This window comes from Camponotus vicinus, unplaced genomic scaffold, assembly GCF_025532165.1.
Source record: "Camponotus vicinus isolate PSW18456_S1 unplaced genomic scaffold, iyCamVici1.0 SCAF_1, whole genome shotgun sequence".
NCBI classification, from domain to species: Eukaryota; Metazoa; Arthropoda; class Insecta; order Hymenoptera; family Formicidae; genus Camponotus; species Camponotus vicinus.
The window spans coordinates 27,888,364-27,896,909 of NW_028141945.1; the positions used below are offsets into that span (position 1 = coordinate 27,888,364).

Consider the following 8,546-nt stretch of genomic DNA (forward strand, 5'->3'; position numbering starts at 1 on the left):
TCACTCGCGCGTATTACATTTGATATTTCTTTCGGATTTATTACAGTGGACGCGATATTGGAGAATTGCGTAAATTTGACATCAACTGTTTGGATAATTTTCCAATCGATCAAAAGTTACATCTATGCATTGATCGAGATCGAACATACGATGTAACGTCGATTCGACCATCATCAAGCATACGTTTGAAGATTGGAGACTTATGAGTTTGACGTCGTTAATCGTACGAACTCTCACTGTTAGCGGTCCAACGCTTATGAAATTGTAGTCATCTTTAAAGTCGTTCCGAAGTAAATTTTGAATATTGCGACGTTGCTCGTAGAGTCCCTTCCACGTTTCTAGAGATAATATCAGTTCCTTTCCTCGATGATCTCCTATGACAATTTCCACGTAACTCGGTGGACCCACGTTGATACCAATTTCGAGGAATTTGAATTCCGTAGCTGTCAATGCGTATCGTCTACCTAGTATACGAACCGCACGACGCTCCGACGAAATGCTACAGAAAAATTAAAATTAAATAATAGTAATAATACAATTTGTAAAAATCGAAAAATAGAAAAAAGTTAAACGAAACTTACTCGTCACATTTGTTCTCAAACGATGAAGTTTTACTACGACTCGGCAAGTAATTATTCACGCGTCTTCCGATGCCGCTGCTGCTGTTTCTTTCGACGTAGTACATTTCTCTGGGAGTTATGAAAAGTGAACCACGAGAGCGATGTTAACGCGACACTGATCGTATAAGAAATAACCGAATATACATAACGCTCATCTTCCAAAAGTATAATGTGGTGGGATCAATGCTTCTAACGCTCTGAAATTTAGGAGAAGGGGAGACGGCGCTCAGATAAAAATTCTTAGAAACGCAAGGAAAGAATTAGGGAGGGGAAATAAGAGATAAAACATATTAATGTTTACATTTTTTTTATTTTTCTTGCAATTCTTTCTGGCGTTGCGACCACCAGTTAAATATTTTGAATACATTTTGTAATGCACAATTCTTAACATGTTTTCCACATCGCATACTATTGGTAATATCTAATTTATTTAGAGAATCAATATCTTTATAGTCTGCATCCAAGGTTTCAATAATATAGCCGTTTCCCACATCGCCTAGTATATCGGTCAGCAATTTTCGCTTTTCAAGTCCTTTAACGTACACGACAGATGATTCTTTTTCGTGTATCGTACCAACGACTGCTGTTGTAATTACACGCTGAGCCAAGTCATATGGAACGTTTCCGTCTTCCCATTATAATCCGTGATAATTTCTAATCACCCATGAGACTTGACATCGCTCAGATTTTGTTAGCACGCTCCACGGTACAGGACTTGCGAAAAAATAATGCGAGAGAACATATCCCTTCCTCAGGACTGCCGCTTCTTTCACGAAGAATAGTTTGTCGATGATAAATCCTTGCAGATCCATAAACGTTGGTATAGACATGATGAGATCTCTCTCTCTCTCTCTCTCCCCGATGCATCAGTCGAGAGGAATGGCAAACTCTAAAATCATCTCGCAGCACTTTGATTTATATCCTCCTCCCCTCTCTCTTGTGTCGATGTTATCGCTTAGGTGATTTTGCGTACAACGTTGGTCAACGGATTGTACTGGATCACACGATCGTGTATGATGAGACAGTACGCAGTGGTATTCGCCGGCACGTTCTCCTTACATTCGAATTCCAATCTCACATCCACGGTTGCGCTCTTGACCGATTCGTTTTGTCGAGAACAATCGATAATCACGAACGGACCCTGACGTTGTAACTCATAGACGGAGAGACTCGGCTCGAGATACTCGTATCCGTAATAGTTCTTGCAGAAGCGCGCGTACGTGTCGTACAGAATGGCACATCTGCCTTTATTGAAATCCAGATTCATATCGTCGTACGGATAACATTCCGAATTCAGATAGAGTTTCTCGTTGATTAATTTGCAGTGGTCGAATTGAGTCGCATTCTTAGTCAAGGAATTCTTCCGGTCTATTTGCATAGCGAAGATAACGTATCGTGGTTTCTCCAGTTGAGTCGCGGTCTTAATGGCCCACGAATGCTTGGTTGTAAGCTGCAATAGCGGATACTCGTACAGATCCCACGAGCGAAAACCCATGCTGAGATATCGTCCGCTTTCCAGAGCACGCAGCATCGACAGTTTTTCGATCTCGCTCAACAGCACGTGAGGCATTCGCTATTGTATCTTGAATATGTCTATTACAGGCTCCAGCGTTTTAGAATTCATAAACAGACAATTATTATCGTTGCGCGATCGTATTAAGATCAATTCGTGACGAGCGTTAATCACCACTCAATTATAATCCTCGCAAAATCCCAATAACATGTGGAGCGGTACGCAAAAATTGAAATGTCCATTCTCATAGGTCAACGGATCCCAGCCGGCGTTTTTCATAATCACGTTTCTAGCGGATGATGCCGTTACAAAGTTTTTGAGCGTAGTAGTTATTCCTACGTTTCTATTGCGATCAATCTCAACACCATCGAGTTCGTATCGAATCTCATCGAACATGAATGCGATGCATTATTTGCCAGTACCGCATCACTTTCTCCTTCAACTGTTGCTCTGTTTTTCGTTAGTTGTCCCTCGATGTATAGGAAACTCTCGTACGGCAGGGTATACAGATCCTGTTGTTGTATGGGTATTCTTATCTCGTCACTGTGTCCGAACGTTGTATTGGCGAACGGGTTGTACGTGTGAGTCTCGATCTTGATGATACGATTGTCAAAGATCGGTTCATCGCCGATGTTGAGAATGTCGGTCATCGTTCAGCTGTTTCGCACCGCAAATCCCAAAGATTGTAAAAACGCAACGTTCGATGCGCTGAGTTTCTTTTTCTTGGATGATTTGATATTAGCGAACGTCGACGTTGTTATTGTTGTTGTTGTTGGTGGTGTTGCTGGTCTCGTAAAGATTGCGTTATCTCTCACGTCTTTCGATCCGTTCAATACGAGCATCTCATACGTCGCATACGTACGTGCAATCTTACGGTGATCTCTTCTCCTCGAAAATCGAGCAATCGTCCGTTCTGGTCGACAACGCGTAACGTTAAATCCGTAATGCTCCGCGCGATGATCGGCAGGTAAATGATCTGTGCAGGCGTTTCCGATATCTTATATCCCGGTGGTACCCTCGGTGAAAATTCATGTATCGTATGAACGAGTATGCCGTTGTTGTACGCACCTGCGGTCACGTTACACTCTATACGGATAATATTCACGTTGAGAATGTTAATCGGCATGTTTGATTCGTACCATTTTCGCGGCTCGAGAATACGATTCGAGAATCCTAGCAGCGATCCAATGTTGTCAGGTTTGGTAAAGTTTATTCTGTAGGCACATTTGATCTCGCTCCTCATTGTATTGTAATTAGCGCGGAGCACTATCGGATATTCGCCATCTTCATAGTCACCGCCGTCAATGTGTTTCTCATCGCGATGTTTCCGTGAAATTGCATGTTTCAAAAATTCATGTATATTTTGCAACTCATACGATCCCTCGGGAATCGTAATTTCCTCGTCGTCTTCGCCAAAGTAAAATGTATTATTCGAGGAATTCACATTCGGTATCATGTGATAAGTCTCAAAATCCGTTAGACCGAGCTCGTATTCGCCGTCGCTCAAATCTACGATGGGAAAGAAGTTTGCCGTGAGAACGCTACTCTTCCCAGTCAATGTGAACGTCATAGACATGTCGACGAAACTGTTTAACGAATACTGAGTTAAATAGCGCAATATCTGTCTTTAAATTCACATGCATCGACCGTTCGAAGAAACTGCAAGCACAATTGTCCGCAGATACTCTGATCGTAAGTTTGAACAGGTGTGTAATTGTACTGTATCTTCGTTACGTTTCGTCCGAGATATCGCACCAATTCATTCGGTGGTCGAAGATTGCCGAAACTGTCGAAATATATAGCGCGATTCCCCCTCTTTGCATACGCTACCCAATGAGTACCTGGTCCTTCGACGCTATCCAAATTTACGATGCCGCTCTCGTTTTGATATATACCACCGATCGATAACGAGTTGCGCATGAAAACACCTCTAAAATATGGAATGTGCATACGTTTTGCCAGTTGTAGCAATTGTATGTTGGTAGTTGCGCCCTGCGGCATTTTTAGCGTCTCTGACGTTTTTTTTTTTCTCGTTGAGGCTCCTCGTTCGTATTTGTAAGGAGCGAGATATAATCCGTGACCTTCCATGGCGCGATTGTGACGTAGCATCTCTTGCAACTGACGTTGCGCGGCTTTTCCGTCGTTCACCACTTTCGCTACACCAGCCGCTCCACCGATCAGGGATCCGAGCGCACCCAACATTGGTAGAATCGGCAATACACCGCCGCATTTCGCTACCGGAAGTATCCGTTTCTTCACCGTTTTTTTCTTCGTCTTCGTCTTCAGACCCATACCGAGCTTTGTCTTGGCTTTCATCGCTGCCCAGACAGTTGTGGCGGCGGCTCTCTCACCGAGAGTCGAATCTTTCGCAACGATGCGATTCCGCGCTTTCTCAGCGAGTATCCTATCCGCCGCGTGTCTCTCGGTGAGATTGTTGCTCCGAGAGTATGCTATATCGTGTTCGCGACACGCCGCGTCCAATGGATTTATACCTCGATCGCCTCTGACTAATCGCTTTTGCAACCGCGTGCCTGGTCCGCAAAACTGATAGCCGGGAATATGGAATTCGATCGGAAGTGCGTTTATCGCGTGATTTAATAGGCCTCTACCTATTTTCGTTGACATTCGCCGCAATTCTTTATCAACGGTGCCGGACCGTCGATGTGCGTTTCCTGCCACGGCTGATTGTAATGTTCGTAACAGCGACGATACGTCTGAACCTCCGGATCCGCTTTTATGTGTTCCGGAAGTTTGTCCCACACGTAGTGGACGTAATCACCGCACGTTCTCAATAGAACTGCTTTCGGCACAAATTGTAGCTGTTCGACGCTCAAATCGCGAATATCGGAAGGATTTGTTAGCAGGGTGAACATTTTTTCTCTACTGAGCGACTCGTGATTTCGCGCACCTATAAATAGGCAGGCGTTCGATCCAATCAGCAGTGTTGAAAAAATGAGATTCGTACGACAACCTTTGACGATATGCGTGACAAATTGCGACGACAGATTACGATCAATAGAGGACAACGCGGAGATGCGCAGGCACGGTACGATGCTACCGACTACTATACGCGCGATCGTTTGCGGCCCCTCGAATTGTGGTAAAACCAACGTTCTGATAAGTCTACTGGAAAGCCCGCACGGTGTACGTTTCGAGAACGTGTACGTGTACTCGAAGTCGGGTGACCTCCTTTTGGACACGTAACTATTCGACACCGCTCGATTGGACACGCATTATTGGACACGTTTTATTGGACACCGCTCGATTGGACACCGCACGATTCGACACCGCACGATTCGACACTGCACGATTGGACACGCACATTGCACGATTGGACACGGCAGCATTGGACACCGCACGATTGGACACAGCACGATTCGACACCGCACGATTCGACACTGCACGGTTGGACACCGCATGATTGGACACCGAACAATTGGACACCGCACGGTTGGACACCACACGATTGGACACCGCACGATTCGACACGCAAGATTCAACACCGCACGATTCGAAACCGCACGATTGGACATCGCACGATTGGACACCGCACAATTGGACACCGCACGGTTGGACACCGCACGATTGGACACCGCACGATTGGACACCGCACGATTGGACACCGCACGATTGGACACCGCACGATTGGACACCGCACGATTCGACACGCACGATTCGACACCGCACGATTCGACACCGCACGATTCGACACGCACGATTCGACACCGCACAAAGAGCATGGAGCAGACACACACACACACACACACACACGGGGGGGGTGCAAGGGGGGCCTTTGGCCCTCCTCCCGCACCCACCCCGTCCCTCTCGCTTCGCGTGAAAAGTTGCAAAGTGGAACCTCGCATGGAAAGTTGCACCCTATCGTAGGCACCACTACCGGCGGGGTGCATACATGTCCAAATGTGCGGTGTCGAATCGTGCGGTGTCGAATCGTGCGTGTCGAATCGTGCGGTGTCGAATCGTGCGCGTCGAATCGTGCGGTGTCCAATCGTACAGTGTCCAACCGTGCGGTGTCCAATTGTGCGGTGTCCAATTGTGCGGTGTCCAATTGTGCGGTGTCCAATCATGCGGTGTTCAACCATGCGGTGTCGAATCGTGCGGTGTCGAATCGTGCTGTGTCCAATCGTGCGGTGTCCAATGCTGCCGTGTCCAATCGTGCAATGTACGTGTCCAATCGTGCAGTGTCCAATGCTGCCGTGTCCAATCGTGCAATGTGCGTGTCCAATCGTGCAGTGTCGAATCGTGCGGTGTCGAATCGTGCGGTGTCCAATCGAGCGGTGTCCAATAAAACGTGTCCAATAATGCGTGTCCAATCGAGCGGTGTCGAATCGTTACGTGTCCAATCAGGATACGCCCCTCGAAGTCGCTGCAACAGCCGAAATATCGATATCTGGAGAATTTGTTGATGCCGATCGACGAAATCGGCTATTTTACGTTCTCCAATAACAGTGACGTCATTCCACCGAGCGAGGCACGTCCAAACTCGATTTTCGTCTTCGATGACGTGGCGTGCGACAAGTAAAATACGATAAGAGAGTACTTCTCAATGGATCGTCACTCGAACGTCGACTGCTTCTATCTCTGTCAGACGTACGCGAGAATACCAAAACATCTTATACGCGACAACGCGAACCTGCTGATCTTGTTTAAACAGGACGGTACCAACTTGAAACACGTGTACAACGATCACGTGAATACCGACATGTCGTACGGGGATTTCAGTGAATTATGTCGTACTTGTTGGCAACAAAAGTATGGATTCCTAGTGATAGATAAGGACAGCTCATTTACGAACGGGCGATATAGAAAAGGATTTAACGTGTTCGCGATACCGCAAAACGATTAGTCGCTGCCGACACACTCTGTCGACATGGCTGAAAGCGATAATATTCGCGAGCGTGAAAAGATTGCGAGGGAGATTGAGAAAACGAGCGAATCGATCCGCAAGAAACATCGCGCTTTGAAGACCGGTAAGATCGACGACGATATCGCGGTCAAGACCCATTTTAGGCCTATTATCGAGCCACTACAAAAAATCGTCGACAACTCTAGCTTAATCGTGGTGAAAAACGAGCCAGAGAGTAACGCTGACGCTATAATTAAAACGTTACCCATCAAGCGGTACAAGGAGGAAGAGGAGGAGAAGGAGGAGGAGGAGGAGGATACGACACCGAAAAAGAGACAACGATTGAAGGCGAATCGTTTATCGACATCGCATACATCGGATGAACCGCTGATAACCTCCACATCGTCCGCGACAACGAGAATCGTACAACCCACGATACCCGAATCACTCGCAATCGAAAATGTTTTCGAAACCATGGGCAACCCGCTCCAATCACCATCTGTTCGAAACATGTTACAAACGTTGGAAGGTCAATAAATGTTAGGAGAGCACTTCGGGCCACTGGCACAAAAGTACATGGGCGCTCACCTTAGTGGCGACAAAAAATACCAGATCGATTACGTGTACGGTGTCTACTTCGACAAGAATGAAATGTGGCTCGGTAACAAACGATTTGACATCGGCGCAGATGACTCTATAATCATAGACAAAGTGAGGTACATTGGTACACCTGGATTGTACGAGTTGATTTTCAAGAGAATTCCCGATGATGACATATACACTGAGGACGATATGCAAAAATATAAGAGCATATTAATGGCGACGAGTGCGCATAAACGTCAATATGATGCGCAAGGTCAATTAAAGAGCAACAGGGGATACAAGTATAAACACATAATTGCACCGTTGATGTCGATCGAATCGAAAAAGAAAAAATGCGGTACGGAAGTATTCATGCCTCGCGCAATGAAACCGACAATAAGATCGATTACGTGCACTGGGACGATCCCAACGAGCTAGTGGATCGTCTACGATTGCTCGACGCTTCGCGCCGAGCTGGCCACAACGCTCACGACAACGAGATCCTGTCGATCATCGATGAACTTCGCGAAGTTGGTCTTATTATAAATTAAACGATGTCTCGACAAAACTGATCAGTCGATCGACGTCACTCGCATCGAGAAGAAAATGCCCATCAACAAATTTGGATTATTCGAACGGAAAAATGAAGCAATTAGAACAAGCGATCATTGGGGTAAATCGGTGACAAGTTACTTGCGTCAAAACACTCTGTGTCGCGTCGCTACGTACTATGACGCGAGGTCGCGCAAGATTCGCCGTGTAGCGCATCCTGAGGCTGATACCGATGCAGTCAACAAACTGTACGTGGAACAATGCGTTAAAACGTTGAAGAATCAGCAGAAAGAATCAGACGAGAAGCTGACTGCGTTCAAGAGGGACGTGCGAGCTTTACAGACTGCGATAAACGAGCTTCGGCGTACGATTAACACTAATTCAGAAACGGCTATCAACCTGTAATGACCGGCTG

At 46.2% G+C, this 8,546-nt stretch overlaps 1 pseudogene; it reads right to left on the reverse strand.

Annotated features, from left to right (window-relative positions):
• Nucleotides 1-685, reverse strand: LOC145966329 (uncharacterized; annotated as a pseudogene).
• Nucleotides 686-8,546: the final 7,861 nt, after the last annotated feature.